The following is a 26,265-nucleotide window of genomic DNA, read 5'->3' as shown; positions in this document are numbered from 1 at the left end:
GAACTGTACCCCACGATCCGACACGATGTGGAGGGGCAGGCCATGAAAACGGAAGATGTGACGAATAAAGTCTCTAGCTAGCTCGGGTGCAGACGGGAGGCCTGGCAGGGGAACGAAATGAGCCATCTTGGAGAAGCGGTCAGCGACCACCCAAATGACCGTACAACCGGCAGAGAGTGGGAGGTCAGTTATGAAGTCCATTGCAATATGCTGCCAGGGGGCAGCAGGTACTGGGAGCGGAAGGAGGAGACCGGCTGGCAGATGTCTCGGAACCTTGTTGCGGGCGCAGGACACACAGGCAGAAACAAAGTCTATTACATCCTTGTGCAGGGTAGGCCACCAGTAGTGCCGGGAAATAAGCTGGAGGGTCTTCTTCTGACCAGCGTGGCCAGCCAGTTTAGACGAGTGACCCCAGTGAAGGATCTTCTCCCGATCAGGTACTGATATGAACGTCTTTCCGGGAGTAAGACGATTTAGACTCACGGGAGCCACCTGATGTGTTTCGGATCTTCCTCGAGATCAGATACCAGAAAGGATCGAGACAAGGCGTCCGCCTTGACGTTTTTGTCAGCCGGGCGAAAATGAAGGACAAAATCAAAACGAGCAAAAAACAAGGACCACCGGGCTTGGCGCGGGTTAAGTCTCTGGGCATGCTGGAGATAAGCCAAGTTCTTGTGGTCAGTGTAAATTATTACCGGGTGAAGAGCCCCCTCAAGCAGGTAAAGCCACTCCTCCAATGCCAGTTTGATGGCCAATAACTCTCGATCTCCTATGGAATAATTGCGCTCTGAGGAGGAGAAGAGTTTAGAGAAGAAGCCGCAAGTTACCATCCTCCCGGAAGAAGATTTTTGAGTAAGTACCGCTCCAGCTCCAGAGGAGGAGGCGTCCACTTCCAGGAAGAACTGCTTGTTGCCGTCCGGGCGATGCAGCACCGGGGCGGAAGAGAAGGCCTGTTTTAAGGAAAGAAAGGCTTCTTCTGCTTCGGGCGGCCACTCTTTGGGATTAGTACCCTTACGGGTGAGCGCGGAAATTGGGGCAGTCCGGGAAGAGAAGTGTGGTATGAAGAGGCGGTAGTAGTTGGCGAAGCCCAGGAACCGCTGAATGGCCTTCAGCCCCTCCGGTCGAGGCCATTTCTCGATGGCAGACAGTTTCTCTGGATCCATTCGTAGGCCGGTCTGAGAAATAATGTAGCCCAAAAACGGAAGCGAGGTCTGTTCAAAGAGGCACTTCTCGTATTTAGCGAAGAGGTGATTCTGCCTGAGCCTGAGCAGGACCTGACGAACGTCCCTCCGGTGAGTCTGGAGATCCGGAGAGAAGACCAAGATGTCGTCCAGGTACACCACTACGCAGGAGTAGAGAAGGTCCCGGAAGATGTCATTGACCAACTCTTGAAAAACGGCAGGAGCGTTACAGAGACCAAAGGGCATTACCAGGTATTCATAGTGGCCGTCCCGGGTGTTGAATGCCGTCTTCCATTCATCCCCTTGACGGATACGAACCAGGTTGTACGCCCCACGGAGGTCTAGTTTGGTGAAGATTCTAGCCCCCCTCAGACGATCAAATAATTCTGGAATGAGCGGAAGGGGGTACTTATTCTTCACCGTGATCTGGTTTAGGCCTCTATAGTCTATACAGGGACGGAGAGAGCCGTCCTTCTTTTTAACGAAAAAGAAGCCTGCTCCCGCCGGGGAGGTAGATTTCCGGATGAATCCCCTGGCCAGATTCTCCTCAATATATTCGGACATCGACCGGGTCTCAGCAGCGGATAAAGGATAAATACGCCCACGGGGAGGAGTAGTACCGGGTAACAGGTCGATGGGACAGTCGTATGGTCTATGAGGGGGTAATGTCTCTGCCTCCTTTTTATTAAAGACATCAGCATAAGACCAATAAGGAATTGGAAGTCCAGGTAGATTAGCTGGGGTAGGAGAGGGACGGACGGGATGGACGGGAACCAGGCAGGTCTTATGACAGTCTTGTCCCCAGCGAAGGACTTCTCCGGTTTGCCAGTCAAGCACGGGTGCATGTCTCTGAAGCCAAGGCAGACCTAGCAAGAGGGCGTGAGAGAGTCCAGGCAGAACATGAAAGGAGATACTCTCAGAATGCAGCATTCCCACCTGCAGAGTAATGGATTCGGTGATGAGTTGGATGGGGCGTGGTAAGAGCCCCCCATCCACGGCAGCCACAGACAAGGGTACAGCCAGAGGTTTGGTGGGGATGCGGTATTTCTCTACCAGGGACTGTGAAATAAGATTCCCGGCTGCTCCAGAGTCCAGTTGGGCTAGTTCGAAATAACGGTTCTCCCCGTAGACGATTGAAACTGACAACAGCAGGGATGGAGAGGATTTATTCTTGTCTAGGTGGACCTCTCTGAGCGAACCTAGACACAGGCGTTTCCTGACCTTTCCGGGCAGGCACGGATCTGGTGCTCCTTACTGCCACAGTAGAAGCAGGTCCCCTCGGCACGGCGTAAGTCCTGACGGGTCTTGACCATCTTGGTCTGGTCGACCTGCATAGGCTCAGGAGGGTGTACCTGGTTAGAGACAGAAGGAGTGACGGGTTTCTGAAAAGTAGGAGCTAGACGTGGTAACCTCCTCTCACGGGTGACCTCTCTGGCACGCTCCTGGAACCGTAGGTCAATCCGGGTGGCAAGAGTTATTAAGTCATCGAGAGTGGTAGGAGTGTCCCGACCGGCAAGTTCATCTTTAATACGGCCGGACAGACCCTCCCAGAAGACGGAAACCAGAGCGTCGTTATCCCAGGTCAGCTCCGAGGCAAGGGTACGGAACCGTATGGCATATTGGCCCACGGTGAGACTCCCCTGACGGATTCGTAGCAACGATGATGCAGATGAGGTCTTCCGTCCGGGTTCGTCGAAGACTTTCCGGAAAGCCGTGAGAAAAGCAGGCAAGTTGGACACCAGGGGGTCTCCTCTCTCCCATAGAGGATTTAGCCAGGCCAGGGCCTCCCCAGTGAGATGGGACATGATGAAGGCAATTTTGGCCCGGTCGGAGTTAAACTGGTAGGACAAAAGTTCAAAATGCAGGGTGCACTGATTTAAGAAGCCCCGAGCCTGGACGGAGTCGCCTCCGAAGCGAGGAGGTGCAGAAAGCCGGGGTCCGGGGTAGGATACCATGGTATTAGTGGGCAGCGGAGCTGCCGGATTGCAAGATATGGCACTGGCGGAGGTTGTTGGTGGATCAGACAGAGTGTTCAGGCGAGTATTAACATTCCGCAGGTGACCCAGGATGGACTCCTGTTGGGACCTCTGACGGGACAGTTCAAGACAGAGGTCCGAGAGCGAGGGAGCTTGGGTGCCACCGGGTTCCATGGCCCGAGCAAACTGTAACGGGTCTGGGAGGCGGAACCTCTGAGCTACTATACAAGGGGGCAGCCCTTGTAAGGGAGCGTGTGGCAGTCTCTGGATGAACGGACAGGGAGATACGGCAAGTGATCAGGGCAGTCTCTGGGTAAAGGGTAGGTACGACCTGTGATGGCAGAGCCTCGGGTAGGCTAGCAGGCAGATGGTAGATGTGTGCTCCCAGGTGAGCAAGCGAGAGTCTCTGGAATAACAGGTGGTCACGGCACGTGACGGCGGAACCTCCGGGCTGGCAAGCAGGCAGGTAACGGAGAAGCGCTCCCAGGTGAGCGGGCAAGAGTCTCTGAAGTAGCTGATGGTCACAGCACGTGACAACGGAGCCTCCGGGCTGGCAAGCAGGCAGGTAACGGAGAAGCGCTCCCAGGTGAGCGGACAAGAGTCTGAAGTAGCTGATGGTCACAGCACGTGACAACGGAGCCTCCGGGCTGGCAAGCAGGCAGGTAACGGAGAAGCGCTCCCAGGTGAGCGGGCAAGCTGGTCCATAGACAGACTGACCGGAGTTGTAAGGCAGACCGTCGGACCTCAGGAAAGTAGGCAGGTAGCTGATGTGCGCTCCCAGGTGAGCGGGCAGGCTGGTCCTTTAGACAGACTGACAGGAGTAGTAAGGCAGACCGTCGGACCTCAGACTGGCAGACAGGTAACAAGTATTCAGGCAGGAATCAGGCAGGTAACTGGCAGGAAACTGGCAGGTAACTGGCAGGTAACTGGCAACGGGACCTGAGGGCTGAAGCACAGGTGAGACACAGGTGCAAACAACATTGCTCGGGCACCTCCATTTTGGAGGAGGTGCCTTATATATGATGAAGTCCTCCGGCCATTGGCCTGGGACTCCTTAGGGCGGCGCGCGCGGCCCCTTTAAGAGGAGGGGAGCACGCGCGCGCGCGCCCTAAGCACAGAGGCCGGGAAGGAGCGCGCGCTGAGAGCAGAGCGGGAGGAGGACGCCGGGAAGGAGCGCGCGCTGACAGCAGAGCGGGGAGAGGATGCCGGGCACGGAGCAGAGCGGTGAGGGGAGCAGCGTCCCTGCCTAGCAGAGGGCAGGGACGCCAGCGCTACAGAATCATAGAATGGTAGAGTTTGAAGGGACCTCCTGGGTCATCTGGTCCAACCCCCTGCTCAAAGCAGGATTCACTAGATCATCTCAGACAGATGTCTGTCCAGCCTCTGTTTGAAAACGTCCATTGAAGGGGAACTCACCACCTCTCGTGGCAGCCTGTTCCACTCATTAATCACCCTAACTGTCAAAAAGTTTTTTCTAATATCTAATCTGTGTCTCCTCCCATTTAGTTTCATCCCATTGCTTCTAGTCTTTCCTTGTGCAAATGAGAATAAAGATCATCCTTCTACAATGTGACAGCCCTTGACATATTTGTAGACAGCTATTAAGTCTCCTCTCAGTCTTCTTTTCTGCAAGCTAAACATTCCCAAATCCTGCAACCGTTCCTCATAGGACATGGTTTGCAGACCAGTCACCATTCTGGTCGCTCTTCTCTGAACTTGCTCCAGTTTGTCTATGTCTTTTTTAAAATGTGGTGCCCAAAACTGTACACCTTATTCCAGATGAGGTCTGACCAAAGAGGAGTAAAGACCGATAATGACTTCACGTGATCTAGACTGTATGCTTCTGTTAATACATCCCAGAATAGTATTTGCCTTTTTTGCTGCTGCATCACACTGTTGACTCATGTTCAGTCTATGATCTATTAGTATACCTAAGTCTTTTTCACATGTACTGTTGCTTAGCTCTATTCCTCCCATTCTGTATATGCTTTTTTCATTTTTATTGCCCAGATGTAGTACTTTGCATTTTTCCCTGTTAAAAACCATTCTGTTGGTTGCTGCCCACTGCTCCAGTTTATTTAGGTCTTTTTGAATCCTCTCTATCTCTTCTCTAGTATTAGCTATCCCTCCTAGCTTTGTGTCATCAGCAAATTTAATCAGTTTACCCTCAATTCCTTCATCTAAATCATTGATAAAGATGTTGAACAATACAGGTCCCAGGACGGAGCCCTGTGGTACCCCACTTGAGACATTCATCCAGCTGGATGTGAAGCCATTTACAACCACCCTTTGAGTCCGATCACTAAGCCAGTTATGAATCCACCTAACAGTTGCCTGGTCCATTGCATACTTGGTCATTTTTTCAATAAGGATGGTGTGAGATACTTTGTCAAATGCTTTGCTGAAGTCAAGATATACTATATCTACAGCATTTCTCTGATCCACCCAGTCAGTGATTCTGTCATAGAAGGAAATTAAGTTAGTCTGACATGACTTGTTAGTTACAAACCCATGCTGACTCTGGTTAATCACTTCATTCTTATCCATGTACTTACATACATGTTGTTTAATAATTTGTTCAAAGATCTTTCCTGGTATAGAAGTCAGACTCACCGGCCTATAGTTCCCTGGGTCCACCTTCTTCCCCTTTTTGAAGATAGGAACAACATTTGCTCTTCTCCAGTCTTCTGGGACTTCGCCTGTTCTCCAAGAATTTTCAAAGATTATGGAGAGTGGTTCTAAAATTTCTTCTATGATCTCCTTCAGTACTCTGGGGTGTAATTCATCTGGACCTGGAGACTTGAACTCATTTATGTTAGCTAAATATTCCCTCACAATCTTTCTGTTTACAGATAACTTGGAATCCTCTATTCCTTTAAAAGGACAGTGGAGATCAGTTGATGTTACATTTTCTTTCTGAGAGAAAACAGATGCAAAATAAGAATTAAAACGTTCGGCCTTCTCAACATCCTCTCTTACCATTTCTCCATTTTCATCCTGTAAAAATCCTATAGCATCTTTGACTTTTCTTTTACTTTTGACATACCCCCAAAATCCTTTTTTATTGCTTTTGACATCTCTTGCAAGCCTTAATTCATTGTCAGCTTTAGCTAACCTGATACGTGCCCTACAGGATCTGCAGACTGCATTATAATCTTCTTTAGATATGCCTCCCTCTTTCCATTTAATAAACATTTCTTTCTTTCTTTTTAGCATGTGTTTAAGTTCTGTGTTCATCCATCCTGGTTTCCTTAAATGCTTCCCATTCTTCCTACTTTTCGGGATTGTTAACGATTGTGCTTTGAGAATCTCATTTTTAAAAATTTCCCATCCTTCCTGGACATTTTTGTCCTTAAGGACATCCAGCCATTGGATCCCTCCTATTCTCTTTCTGAGTCTCTTAAAATCTGCCTTTCTAAAATCTAACCTTGAAGTTTGAGTCTTCACATGTCTTCCTCCTCTAGTTATCCAAAATTCTATAATAGCATGATCGCTGCCTCCTAGGGTCCCAGCCACCTTTACCTCCTCAACCATTTCCTCCCTGTTTATAAGGATTAGATCCAAAGTAGCAGATCCCCTTGTTTTCTCCCCTACCTTTTGGAAGATAAAGTCAGCAAGAGAGGATAAGAATTTGCTTGACCTGTTAGTTTTACTTGAGAGAGATTCCCAACAAATGTCTGGATAGTTGAAATCTCCCATGACCACTACGTCATATTTTTTGGAGAACTTGGTCATTTGATACATAAAGAGTTCATCCATATCTTCAGCTTGCCCAGGTGGCCTGTAGTAAATGCCTACAATGGTGTCCTTTCCGTTGTTCTCTCCTTGTATTCTTACCCAAACAGTTTCCACAGAACTCCCAGTCTCTGAAGCTTCAATCTCTGTGCAGATATACGCTTTTCTAACATACAATGCAACACCTCCTCCTCGATTATCAAGTCTGTTTCTTGCAAATAAGTTGTATCCTTTTAGCCTTTTATTCCAATCATGTGTATCGTCCCACCAACTTTCAGTGATTCCAATGACGTCATATTCCTTTTCCTGCGTTAGTAGTTCCAATTCTCCTTGTTTGTTGCCCATGCTTTGTGCATTTGTATAAAAACATTTTAGTTTGTGATTGGTTTCTCTTCCTCCCATATTTTTATTATTTAAATTGTTTTGTCTTTGTTCTTCCTTTCCACTTCCAGTAGCAGAGATCTCAATAGTATTTGTCAGCTGTATGGCTTTTTCTGGCCTTTTGCTTCCCTTCCCACATTGTTCTAGTTTAAAGCTCTTCTGATGAGTGTAGCAAGGCGACTTCCAAATACATGTTTTCCAGTCTTCGTAAGGTGCACCCCATCTCTAGCAAGTAGTCCATCGTATAGGTAATTCATTCCGTGATCCAGAAATCCAAATCCTTGTTGACGGCACCATCGACGTAGCCAGTTGTTCACCTGTAGAATCTTATTCCACCTCATTGTTCCATGGCCATCCACTGGGAGGATGGATGAGAAGACCACCTGCGCTCCCAATTCTTTCACTTTCTTGCCTAAGTCTTCAAAGTCACTGCAGATGGTTTCCAGGTCCTATCTTGCGGTGTCATTTGTCCCCACATGTATTAGCAGGAATGGGTAGTGATCTGTAGGTCTGAAGAGTCTTGATATCCTGTCAGACACATCTTTAATTTTTGCTCCTGGAAGACAGCACATTTCTCTTGAGGTTATGTCTGGTCTGCAGATAGCGGCCTCTTTTCCTCTTAACAGGGAATCCCCCATGACCACCACTCTCCGTTTTTTCTTCACAACATTCTTCTTTTTCCATCCAGGAGGATTCTGAGGGCTTACAAGGTTACTCATTGCTGGCAAAGTCTTATTTTGCTGTATTTCTTCATGGTTCTCCTGCGTGAGAGCCTGGTACTGGTTCCTGAGCAGTATGGGTGCTGACTGCCTCTCGATCCTCCTGCTTCTGTGGGTCACATGCTTCCATTCCTCTGTTTCGTCAGGTGCAGTTCAAATTTCTTCTCTTTCTGAATCATGAAGAGATAATTCTGCTCTGTCTAAGAACTCTTCACCTTCCTTAATGATTTTCAAGGTAGTTAACCTCTCTTCTAGATTTTGCAACTTTTCCTCCAACAGGGACACAAGCTTGCATTTCTGGCATGTGAAGTTTGGCTTTTCCACTGGCAAGTCTGTGAACATGTAGCAGGATGTCCTCTTTTCAGCTCCAACAGCCAAAATCCAGTGTTCTTTGAGCTTGCGGAGACTCTTCACTTACCCCAAAATGCAGTGGGAATATGCAAATTATCTCCTCAGGACTACTCCCCTGGTTTACCGATGTCCTCTTTTCAGCTCCAACAGCCAAAATCCAGTGTTCTTTGAGCTCACGGAAACTCTTCACTTACCTCAAAATGCAGTGGGAATATGTAAATTATCTCCTCAGGACTCCTCCCCTGGTTTACCGATGTCCTCTTTTCAGCTCCAACAGCCAAAATCCAGTGTTCTTTGAGCTCGCGGAGACTCTTCACTTACCCCAAAATGCAGTGGGAATATGCAAATTATCTCCTCAGGACTCCTCCCCTGGTTTACCGATGTCCTCTTTTCAGCTCCAACAGCCAAAATCCAGTGTTCTTTGAGCTCGCGGAGACTCTTCACTTACCCCAAAATGCAGTGGGAATATGCAAATTATCTCCTCAGGACTCCTCCCCTGGTTTACCGATGTCCTCTTTTCAGCTCCAACAGCCAAAATCCAGTGTTCTTTGAGCTCGCGGAGACTCTTCACTTACCCCAAAATGCAGTGGGAATATGCAAATTATCTCCTCAGGACTCCTCCCCTGGTTTACCGATGTCCTCTTTTCAGCTCCAACAGCCAAAATCCAGTGTTCTTTGAGCTCGCGGAGACTCTTCACTTACCCAAAATGCAGTGGGAATATGCAAATTATCTTCTCACGACTCCTCCCCTGGTTTACCGATGTCCTCTTTTCAGCTCCAACAGCCAAAATCCAGTGTTCTTTGAGCTCGCGGAGACTCTTCACTTACCCCAAAATGCAGTGGGAATATGCAAATTATCTCCTCAGGACTCCTCCCCTGGTTTACCGATGTCCTCTTTTCAGCTCCAACAGCCAAAATCCAGTATATAAATATAAAGATATTCAATTGATATGGCAATGCACATTAATAAATTGGGATACAACAATTTTGGGTTAAATATATATATATATATATATAAAACTTCATATGTGGAATGTTTGAGTTGAACAGATCTGTGAATGTCAGAGTGAAGGTGACAGATGAGTAAATCAGCAGCTGCTAAGTGTGATTGATGTGACAGAGGCCTCGTATGTTTGTATGTTTGAAAAAAAAAAATGTTTCTTTATGTGAAGGTACAAAAATATATTTAATTCTGAGGAAATTATAATACATAATTAGGTATTACTGTATCTACATATATATATTTCTATATTTCTTTAATAATTATTATTTCTTGATTTAACTAATAGTGGATAAGGGCAACCACACATCAAAATGGTTTACAAAACAAATTTATATTTAGAATAATTTTCCACATGATAATATTCTTGAATAACTATAATATTATTTTTAATGGTTACCTAAATAGGTACACACCTCTCTTTAGTCAAATCTATGCTACTCATCGATATGAAATTTATGCACAATATTTCTAGAAGAATAATTATTTTTAATTTGGTTCTGATATATACATAAATTTTATAAAATAATATTTCTGGTATTAAGGGGGAAAATGTGTTTTTGATCCTGATTACATAATCACTTTTGATCAATACTTATTTTCCACACATTTTAATAAAGAAGAAATAATAATAAGGTACTATGGTATAATTAAGAAGGGTATTACATGCAAAGTTGCATAATTTAATATTTTTTGGTGGTACAAGGTTATGACAAATATGAAATCATCCAGATAATGGAGATATAAGGGTATTTTTTATGGAGAATATAATTACTCTGCATTTGTCATTAAAATTTAAAGGCCTTATTTTTATTCTTATTTTTACTCTTAATTTTATTTTTCATTTTTAAAATTTTATTCTTACTTTATACTTCTTATTTTTCTATTTTTTCATTTTTTAATTCTCATTTGATTTTATTTGAGTTCAATATCTCAATTGAGAAAACACATTAATATTTAATAAAGTAATGTCTAATACAAGAGTATTGCTTCATTAAATATATATTGCTAAGGAAAAAAATGTTTACATTTTCTGAGCAAACACAACAATTCATTCATTCATTTATTCATTCATTCATTCATTCATACATTCATATATTTATTCATTTTGGTTCAGGAGTATACATTCTTTGATATTATTGGTTTAATAAAGATATAAAAACTTGTTTTTTCAAAATACACTGACACCTATGGGTTGGAAAAGGTAATTACACCTATGACATAAAAATGTTCTATCATATGGAGAACTTGATTGATAATGAATTATTATCTATTATTGTTTATTATTCCAAACATAATTTATTTTAATATTTTGATAATAATTAGATGGATATTACTGATTGCTATGGTACGCTGTGATATTATAGGTTAGGAAAAACTGCCAGATTTGGTATCAGATTAGGGAATGAAGACTTCAATCAAGACATCGCAATTATGAATTCTATCTTAATAAAGACTTTTAATTTTTATAAATCAAAGAGATTCTCAAAAGTTACAAGAAGAAGCAACTGATATCCGGACGTCTCAGAAGGTAACAGGTGTGAATGCTGAGTGTTATAATAGACTGTGTCCATTACATACAATACAATTCACACCACTGATCACCAGGACGGCAGAGGACGATGATCCTATATGTACTGTGTTGTGTTTAAGTTTCATCACGTTCCAGTGGTTTCTTATCACCTGCAACGCTTCAATGAAAGCTGGTGAACAGGTAATACCTGGCATATGTGTCCTGTATATAAAGGACTGAGTACTGGTTATGGTGCTATATCAAGCAGGAAAGTGTCAAGTTAACCCTTGCTTTACTGACCAAAGACGTCACATCTGTTCCAAAAGTGACACGAGACCAGTGCGGACACACGGAAGATTCCAAAGACGATCCAACGTAAGTCCAGGTGACACTGCACAGATATTAAAGCTACATTTCATCCATGGACTTTGTTTTCTTATCAACTGACATACATGATCTTTCTAATAAAGAGTACAGTTTATGGACTGAACAATAACGAACACAATTATGGACTGTACAATATCTACATGCTGTAATTTATTTCAAAGGAGTTTTCATCTAAAGACTGTGTTATAAAAGAACCAAGAAGAAGACGAGACGACGACCCGATGACATCAGATGATGACGATTGAACCCGCGATTGCTTCAATTTAGATATAGGGAAGTATAATTATACATATTAAATGAATATTAGTCACAGCTTACCATAACATGAATTCACATCATTATATAACAATAATCCGATATTGATACTATTATTACTATTATTATTATTATGGAAATTTAATGATATTGCCAAGGAAGAAGGAAAGAAAAAATGATTGATGAATGTATCTTCTTTTGAGAAATTTCAGTTAAAGTCCTTTTATTCTCAAAAAAGGGGGAAATGTTAAATGGTTAATTATGGAAATTCATTTAGAATGTTAATCGATAATCATTTTTCTGAGTTCTATGCCTCAGCCATCGTGTCTAGTTGACATGCGCTATTTGTGTGTGTATTTTTGGTTCACTACCATATGTAGAACAGGTGTACATACGACTGGCTATAAAAGCCCATGGTACAGAAAGGGGGGGCTCTCTTGCTCTGCCCACCCCACAAGACACAGAATCTTCATGCTGAGAAGCAGATGACATGTAGGCCTGGACACATGCTGGACAAAGACATGATTTACCAGCCAGGATCCAAGGAAAGATGGGTGAATCTCAACAATTAAGCTAATTATGGAAAAATGGACAATTACTTTATAACTAATTATTGTATGTACCTTCTGCAATCTGATTCTTTTTAATGGACAATCCAAGAATAAATAGATACATTTTTTTATAAGAATATCGTGATATTGATACTTTGAGAAGTCCTCAGTAGAAAAAAATAATAAAGGAAGAGGATTATTTTACAGTCTCCCATCCAAGTACTAACCAGGCCCAACCCTGCTTAGCTTCCTAGATCAGATGAGATCTAGGAAGCTGCTTTTCTACTTTGACGTCTGGCTGCCGGCTGCCCTTTCCAGTGCTCAGCAAGACCAGGTCCTTTTGTGCTTTCCCTTCTCTTCAATTTTTTTGCTGGCTTCCTTAAAAGGTCTTGTAGACACAACGCCCCACTCAGAGCCGCTGAGCTCACTGATCGGCTGCAGCGCTGTCGACGGAACGTCAGCTTCACGGCCAATGCCACAGGCCGGGAGCAGAGGCGAGACTCACAGGTAGACCCGGGTAGGGTGAGTAGAGCGCGGTTAGTTGCTTTCTAATAGGCTGCAGCAGGGGATTAGCTTTTAATGAAAGGGAACAATCCCTTTGACTGTCTGCAGCGCGCCACACCTAGGAAGCGCACTCTCACACACATGCCAGCATGCACACGTGCTCGCACGTGACAACACCCCCTATCTGCCCCTACAACCTCTCCGTCACCATGCGTCAGACTCTCCTGCCTGTTTTATGATTTCAGGGCCCTAGCAGGAATCACCCCCCCCCTCCCCAATTCCTTCCGCACCTTCCTTGCCTTCCTTGCACTGAGATTAGCTCTTTGTCAGCCGTCTGGCTTGGTTACACAAGCTTCTTTGCAGAGAAACATGTTACTTCTGCTGGCCCTCGCTAGGCGACCGGCATCCAAAACCTTCCCTGGGCACCTGCTGAAAGCCTGGCCCCTTCACGGCCCCGGATGCTTTTAACGCCATCATTTCCACACGGCGAGCTGCGGAGTCAATAAGCACTCCTAGCCGTGGCAAGGAGCTCAGTGTCAGGCCTGCGTGAAGGCGGCGGGGTAGCATACTTAGCTGCCAACTGGCTCAGAGGCTTTGGGGCTTCCATCATCTAAGTTACTTTGGGTCGGTGTCCGGCAAGGCGCCGTTCCATGCTAGCCGAGCTGGGCAGTAGGTAAAAACGTTATCAAAATGGTCTACAGCACCCGGTATTCCCAGGAGGTCTCCATCCAAGTACTGTCCGAGCCCAGCCCTGCTTTGCTTCCGAGATCAGATGAGATCGGGCGTATCCAAGGTGGTATGGCCAGTAGAAGCTGCTCGATCCATTGCCCGGTCAGCCTTTCTCAGGATCGCTTGGTGGCGAGCAATCTGGCCGTGATGGGGCGGGCTCCGAATGGTCCATGCAAAGTCTGTGCCGTCCCTACAGGTGTGGTTTGTTTAGCAGTGATTCACCGGCTGCATCAGGTGTCTTCAAAAATGTCTCGGCGCAGGGTCTCCTGCAGGCTAAACCCTTCATCACGGTAATGTGAAATAAAGAGCAAGCTGGACCCGTAACTTGGGGGCAGAGCGAGACGTCCAGGGGTGAATGAAGGAAGAGGGTGAGATGGTTGCCAGTGACTTTGAGCTGCTCTTCAGAGGGGAAGGTCGTGTTGCCTGCAAAGATCTTCTGCTTGGGGTTACCGGTGGTTACCTCCAGCCACGCGGGAGACGCTGGTCCTGGTGAAAAGGAGCCTAGTATTAAAAGTAAAGAAGCAACAATGCTGGAGGCCCACGGTGATCAGAAGGATGCTGGTATTTTGCAGAGATGAAATAGCGCAAGAGAGAAAGCAAATGAAAATAAGAAAAGAGAATGAATGTGTGCACTTGTGAAAGGGAATGGAAAAAAGTCATAGAAGAGAGTGCCCCCTGCTGGTGGAAGGAAAGAAAAAGCAAAAGCCTACAGCACTTGGTATTCCCAGGCGGTCTCCCATCAAAGTACTAACCAGGCCTGAACCTGCTTAGCTTCCAAGATCAGACGAGATCAGGCGTTTTCAGGGTGGTGTGGCCATAGGCAGAGACAAGCCTCTCACTTGCTTCTTTTCTACTTTGACGTCTGGCTGCCGGATGCCCTTTCCAGTGCTCAGCAAGACCAGGTCCTTTTGTGCTTTCCCTTCTCTTCAATTTTTTTGCTGGCTTCCTTAAAAGGTCTTGTAGACACAACGCCCCACTCAGAGCCGCTGAGCTCACTGGTCGGCTGCAGCGCTGTCGACGGAACGTCAGCTTCACGGCCAAGGCCACAGGCCGGGAGCAGAGGCGAGACTCACCGGTAGACCCGGGTAGGGTGAGTAGAGCGCGGTTAGTTGCTTTCTAATAGGCTGCAGCCGGGGATTAACTTTTAATGAAAGGGAACAATCCCTTTAACTGTCTGCAGCGCGCCACACCTAGGAAGCGCACTCTCACACACAAGCCAGCATGCACACGTGCTCGCACGTGACAACACCCCCTATCTGCCCCTACAACCTCTCCGTCACCATGCGTCAGACTCTCCTGCCTGCTTTATGATTTCAGGGCCCTAGCAGGAATCACCCCCCCCCTCCCCAATTCCTTCCGCACCTTCCTTGCCTTCCTTGCACTGAGGTTAGCTCTTTGTCAGCCGTCTGGCTTGGTTACACAAGCTTCTTTGCAGAGAAATATTGTACTTCTGCTGGCCCTCGCCAGGCGGTCGGCATCCAAAACCTTCCCTGGGCACCTGCTGAAAGCATGGCCCCTTCATGGCCCCGGGTGCTTTTAATGCCATCATTTCCACACGGCGAGCTGCGGAGTCAATAAGCACTCCTAGCCGTGACAAGGAGCTCGGTGTCAAGCCTGCGTGAAAGCGGCGGGGTAGCGTACTTAGCTGCCAACTGGCTCAGAGGCCTTGGGGCTTCCATCATCTAAGTTACTTAAGGTCGGTGTCCGGCAAGGCGCCGTTCCATGCTAGCCGAGCTGGGCAGTAGGGCAAAACGTCATCAAAATGATCTACAGCACCCGGTGTTCCAAGGAGGTCTCCCATCCAAGAACTGTCCAAGCCCAGCCCTGCTTTGCTTCTGAGATCAGACGAGATCGGGCGTATCCAAGGTGGTATGGCCAGTAGACGCTGCTTGATCCATCGCCCGGCCAGCCTTTCTCAGGATCGCTTGGTGGCGAGCAATCTGGCCGTGATGGGGCGGGCTCCGAAGGGTCCATGCAAAGGCTGTGCCGTCCCTACAGGTGTGGTTTGTTTAGCAGTGATTCACCCGCCGCATCAGGTGTCTTCAAAAATGTCTCGGCGCAGGGTCTCCTGCAGGCTAAACCCTTCATCGCGGTAATGTGACAGAAAGAGCAAGCTGGACCCGTAACTTGGGGGCGGAGCGAGACGTCCAGGGGTGAATGAAGGAAGAGGGTGAGATGGTTGCCAGTGACTTTGAGCTGCTCTTCAGGGGGGAGGGTCGTGTTGCCTGCAAAGGTCTTCTGCTTGGGGTTACCGGTGGTTGCCTCCAGCCACGCGGGAGACGCTGGTCCTGGTGAAAAGGAGCCTAGTATTAAAAGTAAAGAAGCAACAATGCTGGAGGCCCACGGTGATCAGAAGGATGCTGGTATTTTGCAGAGATGAAATAGCGCAAGAGAGAAAGCAAATGAAAAAAAGAAAAGAGAATGAATGTGTGCACTTGTGAAAGGGAATGGAAAAAAGGCATAGAAAAGAGTGCCCCCTGCTGGTGGAAGGAAGGAAAAAGCAAAAGCCTACAGCACCTGGCATTCCCAGGCGGTCTCTGTTAAATGGTTAATTATGGAAATTCATTTGGAATGTTAATCGATAATCATTTTTCTGAGTTCTATGCCTCAGCCATCGTGTCTAGTTGACATGCGCTATTTGTGTGTGTATTTTTGGTTCACTACCATATGTAGAACAGGTGTCCATACGACTGGCTATAAAAGCCCATGGTACAGAAAGGGGGGGCTCTCTTGCTCTGCCCACCCCACAAGACACAGAATCTTCATGCTGAGAAGCAGATGACATGTAGGCCTGGACACATGCTCGACAAAGACATGATTTACCAGCCAGGATCCAAGGAAAATGGGTGAATCTCAACAATTAAGCTAATTATGGACAAATGGACAATTACTTTATAACTAATTATTGTATGTACCTGCTGCAATCTGATTCTTTTTAATGGACAATCCAAGAATAAATAGATACATTTTTTATAAGAATATCGTGATATTGATACTTTGAGAAGTCTTCAGTAGAAAAAAATAATACAGGAAGAGTATTATTTTACAATGGTGAGCCAGCCAGTCCTGTTTTTTTGTTTTTTAAATTAAGTAAGTGAATTTCTTCCGTGAACAAGGGGGGAGTCCTGACGAGCTGAACAGCTGTTGTTCACGTGTCAGTAAATTCACTAGTTTGTCACGAGAAGCAGAAAGGACCTACAGACTGAGGAAAGACAGGAAGCAGAGGTACTAACAAGGAACAGAATCACACAGGAAAAGAATCAGACGAACTGAAGACAGGACGTGCTGATAAAGAGAAGCCAAGGAATCTTAAGGTAAGCAAAATATGGATATAATTTCTTCTTTTGCTAAACAAAGTAATATTAATTTCAAAGTTAATGTAGGAGATGACATAGAAGTTTTGTGGCTCAGTTTATACAAAGAATGTGAATTGCAGAATTTACAGTTAACTTCTAAATTGGTAAATAGAGACAAACAGAAATTGAGAAATATTCTACATTTGGTAGATTTTTTTCATAGTCTTGTGTTAGAGATTTCTAAGCAGAAAAATAGTGTAGAAGTGTCAGACGGTGATACTGATTCTGACTGTAATGTGGAAAATGAACAAGAAGTAAGACACGTGTCTGTAACTGAAGGTGACCTTGGGTCTGACCAAGAGACGGACATACAGAAACCTGACATGGGAGGAGACATGACTGACATACGAGAAACCGACATACTAGGTGATGTGGGAGGAGACGTGAGTGACGTAGGAGGAACGGACGTACAAGAGCCACTAAAAATATCAGAGAATTCTGGAATTACCCAGGCTCAACTCCAAATTAAAATTAGGAAAAATTTGCTGAAATTATACAAAATCATGCCAAAATATGATGTCAAAATCCATGCCTGTAGAAATTCAGAGACATTTGTGTAGCATCGGCATCTCTGCCCCGTGCTAGGCAGAGACGCCGTCCCTCTCACCTCCCCACTCCTGGCGCGGCGTCCTCCAGCGCTTCTCTCCCCGCTGCTTCCGGCACGCGCTCCTTCCCCGGCAGTGTGCTTAGGGCACGCGCGCGCTCCCCCGCTCTTAAAGGGACCGCGCGCGCCGTCCTAAGGAGTCCCCGGCCAATTGCCGGAGGACCTCGCATTTATAAGGCACCTCCTCCAAAATGGAGGTGCCCGAGCTATGTTGTTGCACTGTTCACTACTCTGCTTCAGCCCTCAGGTCCCGTTGCCAGTTACCTGCCTGATTCCTGCCAGAGTCCTGCCAGTTTGCTGTCTGTTTCCTGCCTGATATTCCTGCTACCTGCTTGCTAGCCTGAGGTCCGACGGTCTGCCTTCCTACTCCTGTCAGTCTGTCTATGGACCAGCTTGGCCGCTCACCTGGGAGCGCACATCTGCTACCTGCCTGCTAGCCTTCCTGGAGGCTCTGCCGTCACGTGCTGTGACCACCTGCTATTCCAGAGACCTCCTGCCCGTTCATCCAGAGACTGCCCCGGTCACTTGCCGTGACCTCCTGCCCGTTCATCCAGAGACTGCCCCGGTCACTTGCCGTGACCTCCTGCCCGTTCATCCAGAGACTGCCCCGGTCACTTGCCGTGACCACCTGCCTATCTACCCAGAGACTGCCCCGGTCACTTGCCGTGACCTCCTGTCCGTTCATTCAGAGACTGTCCCAGTCACCTGCTGTGACTGCCTGCCCGTCTACCCTGGTCGCCACCCGCTCCCTTACAAGGACCGCCCCCTTGTATAGTAGCTCAGAGGTTCCGCCTCCCAGACCCGTTACAGTTTGCTCGGGCCATGGAACCCGGTGGCACCCAAGCTCCCTCGCTCTCTGACCTATAACATGAACTCTCCCGTCAGAGATCCCAGCAGGAGTCCATCCTGAACCACCTGCGGAATGTCAACTCCCGCCTGGACACACTGTCTGCTCCACCAGCAACCACCGCTAGTGTCACGACTCGCACCCCGGCAGCACCGTTGCCCACCAATACCATGGCATCCTGTCCCGGACCCCGGCTGTCTGCACCTCCTCGCTTCGGAGGCGACCCCGCTCAAGCTCGGGGCTTCATAAACCAGTGCACCCTGCACTTTGAACTCTTGACTCACCAGTTTATCTCCGACCGGGCCAAAGTGGCATTCATCATGTCCCATCTCACTGGGGAGGCACTGGCATGGCTTAACCCCCTGTGGGAGAGAGGGGATCCCCTGGTGTCCGACCTGTCATCTTTCCTCATTGCTTTCCGGAGAGTCTTCGATGAACCGGGACGAAAGAATTCATCTGCCTCCTCTTTGCTACGTCTCCGTCAAGGGAGTCTCACAATGGGCCAATATGCCATACGGTTCCGCACCCTCGCTTCTGAGCTTGCCTGGGATAATGAGGCCCTGGTGTCCGTCTTCTGGGAGGGCCTTTCCGGTCGGATTAAAGATGAGCTCACCGGTCGGGATATTCCTACCACCCTGGATGACCTGGTGTCGTTGGCTACCCGGATTGACATCCGGTTTCAAGAACGCACCAAAGAGACCACCCATGAGAGAAGGTTTCCCCGCCTAGCTCCTACTTTCCAGAAACCTGTCTCCTCTTCTGTCACTCCCCGGGCACACTCACCCGAGCCCATGCAGGTCGACCAGACCAAGATGGTCAAATCTCGCCAAGAGTCTCGCCGAGCCGAGGGGAGCTGCTTCTATTGTGGCAGTAAGGAGCACTTGATTCGTTCCTGCCCGGAGAGGCCGGGAAACTCCAGTGTCTAGGACCGCTCGGAGAGGTCGCCCTAGACAAAAATAAATCCTCTCCAACCCTGACTTTGTCTGTATCTATCTCCTGGGGAGAGACCCGTCACTTTGAACTCGCCCACCTGGATTCTGGATCCGCTGGAAACCTCATCTCCCAGTCCCTGGTTGAGAAATACCGTATTCCCACCAAGTCTCTGGCTGAACTCTTGTCGGTCGCCTCAGTGGATGGAAGACTCCTTCCGGTGACCATCCTGCTCGCCACAGAACCCATAACCCTGCAGGTGGGAATGCTGCACTCTGAGGTAATCTCCTTCCATGTGTTGCCCGGACTCTCCCACTCCCTATTGCTAGGTCTACCTTGGCTCCAAACACACGAACCCGTGTTGAACTGGCATTCCGGTGAAGTACTCCGGTGGGGGCCGGACTGCCATAAGACCTGCCTGGTTCCGGTTCGTCCGGTTCGTCCTCCACCTACCCCAGCTAATTTACCCGGTCTTCCGGCTCCTTACTGGACCTATGCTGACGTCTTTGGTAAGAAGGAAGCAGAGACATTGCCACCTCATAGGCCATATGATTGCCCAATTGACCTGGTTCCTGGCGCCACTCCACCCCGTGGGCGTATTTATCCGTTGTCTGCGGCCGAAACCCGGGCCATGTCTGAGTACATAGAGGAGAATCTGGCCAGGGGATTCATCCGGAAGTCTACTTCCCCGGCTGGAGCCGGATTCTTCTCTGTCAAAAAAAAGGATGGCTCGCTACGACCCTGTATTGACTATAGAGGACTCAATCAGATCACGGTAAAAAATAAATACCCCCTTCCGCTCATCTCCGAGTTATTTGATCGCCTTAAAGGCGCCAGGATCTTTTCCAAGCTGGATCTACGTGGAGCGTATAACCTGGTCTGTATCCGTCAGGGAGACGAGTGGAAAACGGCATTTAATACCCGTGACGGACACTATGAGTACCGTGTGATGCCCTTTGGTCTCTGCAATGCTCCCGCCGTCTTCCAAGAACTGGTCAACGACATCTTCCGTGACCTTCTTTACTCCTGCGTGGTGGTATACCTGGACGACATCTTGGTCTTCTCTCCGGATCTTCCCTCACACCGGAGGGATGTTCGTCAGGTCCTGCTGAGGCTCAGGCAGAACCACCTCTATGCTAAATACGAGAAGTGCCTTTTTGAGCAGACCTCTCTTCCATTCCTGGGCTAAGTTATCTCCCAGATGGGTTTGCGAATGGATTCCGAGAAGCTCTCTGCTGTCCTAAAGTGGCCCCGTCCGGAGGGCTTGAAGGCGATACAGCGATTCCTGGGCTTCGCTAATTACTATCGTCTCTTCATTCCTCACTTCTCGTCTCAGACTGCGCCCATATCTGCGCTCACCCGTAAGGGAGCAAATCCCAAGGTATGGCCAACCGAAGCTGAGGAGGCCTTCCTTTCCCTGAAGCAAGCCTTCTCCTCTGCCCCTGTGCTGCACTGTCCGGACTGCAACAAACAGTTCTACCTGGAGGTTGATGCTTCCTCCTCTGGAGCCGGAGCGGTGCTCACCCAAAAGTCTTCTGCCGGGAGAATGGTAACCTGCGGTTTCTTCTCTAAAATCTTCTCCTCCTCTGAGCGCAATTACTCCATTGGAGACCGAGAACTGTTAGCTGTTAAATTGGCGCTGGAGTAGTGGCGTTACCTGCTTGAAGGGGCTCTATACCCGGTGATCATCTACACGGATCACAAAAACCTGGCATATCTCCAAAATGCCCAGAGACTTAATCCACGCCAGGCCCGGTGGTCTTTGTTTTTTGCCCGCTTCGATTTCATCCTTCATTTCTGCCCGGCGGACAAGAATGTCAAAGCTGATGCCTTGTCCCGATCTTTCCTGTCCTCCGACCAAGAGGAGGAGGCTATGCACATTATCGACCCCTCCAAGGTGATGAATGTGGCCCCCCTGGATTTGACTCGTCTTCCACCCGGCAAGACGTTCGTGGCGCCTCCTGACCGTGAGAAGGTTCTTCACTGGGGTCATTCTTCTAAACTTGCTGGCCATGCCGGCCAAAAAAAGACCTTCCTACTCATTTCCCGGCATTAGTGGTGGCCTACCCTGCGTAAGGATGTGGTAGACTTCGTCTCTGCATGTTCATCTTGTGGCCGCAACAAGGTTCCCAGACACTTACCAGCTGGTCATCTCCTGCGGCTTCCCATACCTGTTTCCCCGTGGCAACACATCGCTATGGACTTCATTACCGATCTTCCTGTCTCTGCCGGGTGTACTGTCATTTGGGTGGTCGCTGACCGCTTTTCTAAAATGGCCCACTTCATTCCCCTGCCTGGTCTCCCATCTGCACCTGAGCTGGCTAAGGACTTTATCCGCCATATCTTCCGTCTTCATGGCCTACCCCTCCACATCGTGTCGGATCGAGGAGTTCAGTTCACCTCGCGCTTCTGGAGAGCCACATGTAAACTGCTGGACGTCACCCTGGACTTCTCCTCCGCTTACCACCCTCAGTCCAATGGTCAAGTGGAGCGGATCAATCAGATCCTTACCAGCTATCTCCGGCACTTTGTTAATGCCCACCATTCTGATTGGGTGGACCTCCTCCCTTGGGCCGAGTTTTCTTACAATAACCACGAGAGCGAGTCCTCTTCCAAATCCCCGTTCTTTGTTGTCTTTGGCCAGCACCCCCAGATTCCGTTTCCCGTCTCCGCCTCTGTGGACAACCCTGCCGCGCAGTCTCTTGTCAGCGAGTTTTCTACCATTTGGGAGAGTACTAGATCCGCACTTCTTCTGTCCTCTGAGTGGATGAAGAGATATGCTGATAAGAGACGTCTGGATCCGCCTCAATTACGTCCGGGAGACAAGGTTTGGCTCTCCTCCAAACATGTACGGCTCAAGATACCCTCCTACAAGTTAGGTCCTCGCTTCATCGGCCCATTTGAAATCCTCAGGCAAATAAATGCGGTGGCCTACAAACTAAAACTCCCGGCCACCTTATGGATTCCTAACTCCTTCCATGTGTCTCTCCTCAAACCCGTTGTCTTTAACTCTTTTTCCAATAATCCAGGTGCCCCTCCTGCTCCGGTTTCCGCTGATGACGTCTTTGAGGTAGAGAGTATTCTGGCCTCCAAGAGGGTAAGAGGAAAGACCTTTTTTCTGGTAGATTGGAGGGGGTTTGGTCCTGAGGAGAGAACTTGGGAGCACAGGGAGAACATCAACGCCCCGCTTCTCCTTGAAAAATTTCTTTCTGGCCAAAAAAAGAGGGAGCCTAAAGGGGGGGGTACTGTAGCATCGGCGTCTCTGCCCCGTGCTAGGCAGAGACGCCGTCCCTCTCACCTCCCCACTCCTGGCGCGGCGTCCTCCAGCGCTTCTCTCCCCGCTGCTTCCGGCACGCGCTCCGTCCCCGGCAGTGTGCTTAGGGCACGCGCGCGCGCGCTCCCCCGCTCTTAAAGGGACCACGCGCGCCGTCCTAAGGAGTCCCCGGCCAATTGCCGGAGGACCTCCCATTTATAAGGCACCTCCTCCAAAATGGAGGTGCCCGAGCTATGTTGTTGCACTGTTCACTACTCTGCTTCAGCCCTCAGGTCCCGTTGCCAGTTACCTGCCTGATTCCTGCCAGAGTCCTGCCAGTTTGCTGTCTGTTTCCTGCCTGATATTCCTGCTACCTGCTTGCTAGCCTGAGGTCCGACGGTCTGCCTTCCTACTCCTGTCAGTCTGTCTATGGACCAGCTTGGCCGTTCACCTGGGAGCGCACATCTGCTACCTGCCTGCTAGCCTTCCTGGAGGCTCTGCCGTCACGTGCTGTGACCACCTGCTATTCCAGAGACCTCCTGCCCGTTCATCCAGAGACTGCCCCGGTCACTTGCCGTGACCTCCTGCCCGTTCATCCAGAGACTGCCCCGGTCACTTGCCGTGACCTCCTGCCCATTCATCCAGAGACTGCCCCGGTCACTTGCCGTGACCTCCTGTCCGTTCATTCAGAGACTGTCCCAGTCACCTGCTGTGACTGCCTGCCCGTCTACCCTGGTCGCCACCCGCTCCCTTACAAGGACCGCCCCCTTGTATAGTAGCTCAGAGGTTCCGCCTCCCAGACCCGTTACAATTTGAGAGCTTCTCTGATAAGTTTGATTTATCCAATGAGGAGAGGAATCAATTATTTAAAATATGGATTCCTGTGACATTGTCCAGACGTTTACATTTAATGCCCTGTGAAAATGACTCTCCTAATGGATGGGAAAATGATTTGGACAGATTAAGATATTTGATTTATTGTGTCACAAAGGATTTTCCCAACATAGAAGATCTGCAGAAACTAAGGATTGGTAGGAAGGAATGTACATATACATTCATGTCCATATTTGAACGGTTGTACAAAGCTCTCATCAAAAATGGAAAAGTACAACATATGATAACAACTTTTGTACAAAAATTCAAATTCCTAAATTCAGTTTCCCAAGTTATGGCATCACAAAAAAATTCATTATTTGAATGTGCGCAGATGCTGGATTTTGTTAGAAAACATGAGAATCGTGAAAAGAAAATAAATCAAGCTAAATTTATAAAACCAGGAAAGGTAAAATCTTACCAAAAGCCAATATCAAACTCTTCTAGACTGAGTGATCCCTATAGTGAACTCTATCAAATACGCAGAAGATTTCATATATGTTATAAGCCATATCAGCCAGTGCAAAGATCCATCTCTCCACAGAATGAGTTAATTCTCAGTCAGAACTGTGATTCTCTAAAAAGGAAAATGGCTGAAACTGATGGACAGAGACAGGTGAGACGACCAACTCACAGTGACGTCATGGAATGTGGACAGAAGAACAGGCAGTTCTCTGAGGTTTTGAAGGATAGAAAGATGTCTTTCCTAAATAGGGCGTTCCTGGAGATATTTGAGAGAGACAGAAGATTTGGTTTAGGGAGTGGCTAAGGAAAAACTGTAATTATAATGTTGTATCAAAATGTAATACAATGTCTCAATATTTATTTATAATCTTATACAGTAAAATTGTAGTTACATAGTTTCTAATAGTTCATATATATATATATATATATATATATATATATATACACTTGTCTAAGTAGAGATTGCGTATAATTGTATTTATATATACGTTTATAAAATATATATATATATATTAATTAATAAATTAGAACTTCATATATATAAATTTAAGTAGCAATATTTTGAATTACATTAGAACCAACCAATATACAGTGCCTACAAGTAGTATTCAACCCCCTGCAGATTTAGGTGGTTGACACATGCGGAATTAACTTGGCATTGTGACATTTGTACTGTAGATCAGCCTGGAAGTGGGAAATGCACTGCAGCAACTTTTTTTTTGTTTTTTTGTTTTTTTAAAACGTTAAAAGTTAATTCAGAGTGTCATTTATTATTCAACCCCTCAAACCACAAGAATTCTGTTTGGTCCCCCTAAAGTATTAAGAAGTAGTTCAGGCACCAAGAATAATGAGCTTCACATGTGTGGATTAAAGATCTCTTTTGCCAGCCTTTTCTGACTATTTAAGACCCTCCCCAAACTTGTGAACAGCACTCAGACATGGTCAACATGGGAAAGACAAAAGAGCATTCCAAGGCCATCAGAGACAAGATCGTGGAGGGTCACAAGGCTGGCAAGGGGTAGAAAACCCTTTCCAAGGAGTTGGGCCTACCTGTCTCCACTGTTGGGAGCATCATCCGTAAGTGGAAGGCTTATGGAACTACTGTTAGCCTTCCACGGCCTGGACAGCCTTTGAAAGTGTCCTCCCGTGCCGAGGCCAGGCTTGTCCGAAGAGTCAAGGCTAACCCAAGGACAACAAGGAAGGAGCTCCGGGAAGATCTCATGGCAGTGGGGACATTGGTTTCAGTCAATACCATAAGTAACGTACTCCACCGCAATGGTTTCCGTTCCAGACGAGCCCGTAAGGTACCTTTACTTTCAAAGCGTCATGTCAAGGCTCGTCTACAGTTTGCTCATGATCACTTGGAGGACTCTGAGACAGACTGGTTCAAGGTTCTATGGTCTGATGAGACCAAGATCGAGATCTTTGGTGCCAACCACACACGTGACGTTTGGAGACTGGATGGCACTGCATACGACCCCAAGAATACCATCCCTACAGTCAAGCATGGTGGTGGCAGCATCATGCTGTGGGGCTGTTTCTCTGCCAAGGGGCCTGGCCATCTGGTCCGCATCCATGGGAAGATGGATAGCACGGCCTACCTGGAGATTTTGGCCAAGAACCTCCGCTCCTCCATCAAGGATCTTAAGATGGGTCGTAATTTCATCTTCCAACAAGACAACGACCCAAAGCACACAGCCAAGAAAACCAAGGCCTGGTTCAAGAGGGAAAAAGTCAAGGTGTTGGAGTGGCCTAGTCAGTCTCCTGACCTTAACCCAATTGAAAACTTGTGAAAGGAGCTCAAGAATAAAGTCCACATGAGACAACCAAAGAACCTAGATAACTTGGAGAAGATCTGCATGGAGGAGTGGGCCAAGATAACTCCACAGACCTGTGCCGGCCTGATCAGGTCTTATAAAAGACGATTATTAGCTGTAATTGCAAACAAGGGTTATTCCACAAAATATTAAACATAGGGGTTGAATAATAATTGACCCACACTTTTATGTTTAAAATTTAATAAAATTCAACTGAGCAAGATAACTTTTTGGTTTGTAAGTTTTATGCTTCTGTTCATAAAACCTACTCTCGTTTGCAGTTTGAAGGCTCTAACTTATTTGCATCTTATCAAACCAGCTAAATCTGCAGGGGGTTGAATACTACTTGTAGGCACTGTATGTATAAGATATTTAAATAATTCTGTTTCTGTATGAATTTGATATTTAATTTTATTTTCTTATATTTCCTTAGAGTTTTCATTCCAAAGCAGGATTTGATCAAAGAACTCTAAAATAGATTTATTTCTTTATTCACACAGGAAGTGAAAAAATTGCATGATTTTATGTGTATAACATTTTAAAATAATAACAATATATCTAGTTGAACTATAATATATATGTAATACTTATTAATTCTTTTGTGTTGCTAATATTTTCTGTGCATGAAGTGTTCGTGCAAATTAAAGTAGCTTTACAGCATGACGTGTGACAGCTGCGGCCTTTGAACTTTGAGCTAATAGTATAGGATCCCATTCATTCTATTTTCAACTGATGTAACTTAAGACCGGGCAGCCAGTGAAAAAAGAATCTAAGACAAGAGTTTTTTCAAGTGTCTGAAATTCCAGTGACTTACTCTCATATTATATAATATGTACTT

General features: G+C 47.1%; 3 pseudogenes; all 3 read right to left on the bottom strand.

Moving 5' to 3' along the window:
• Nucleotides 1–13,245: 13,245 nt before the first annotated feature.
• Nucleotides 13,246–13,364, bottom strand: LOC141267917 (5S ribosomal RNA; annotated as a pseudogene).
• Nucleotides 13,365–13,985: 621 nt separating this feature from the next.
• Nucleotides 13,986–14,104, bottom strand: LOC141267838 (5S ribosomal RNA; annotated as a pseudogene).
• A 942-nt stretch (nt 14,105–15,046) lies between these two features.
• Nucleotides 15,047–15,166, bottom strand: LOC141268899 (5S ribosomal RNA; annotated as a pseudogene).
• Between the last annotated feature and the right edge of the window lie 11,099 nt (nt 15,167–26,265).

This window comes from Phyllobates terribilis, unplaced genomic scaffold (assembly GCF_046119375.1).
Source record: "Phyllobates terribilis strain yellow unplaced genomic scaffold, ASM4611937v1 Scaffold_4__5_contigs__length_816908805, whole genome shotgun sequence".
Taxonomy (NCBI): Eukaryota; Metazoa; Chordata; class Amphibia; order Anura; family Dendrobatidae; genus Phyllobates; species Phyllobates terribilis.
This window is presented reverse-complemented; position numbering and strand designations above follow the sequence as displayed.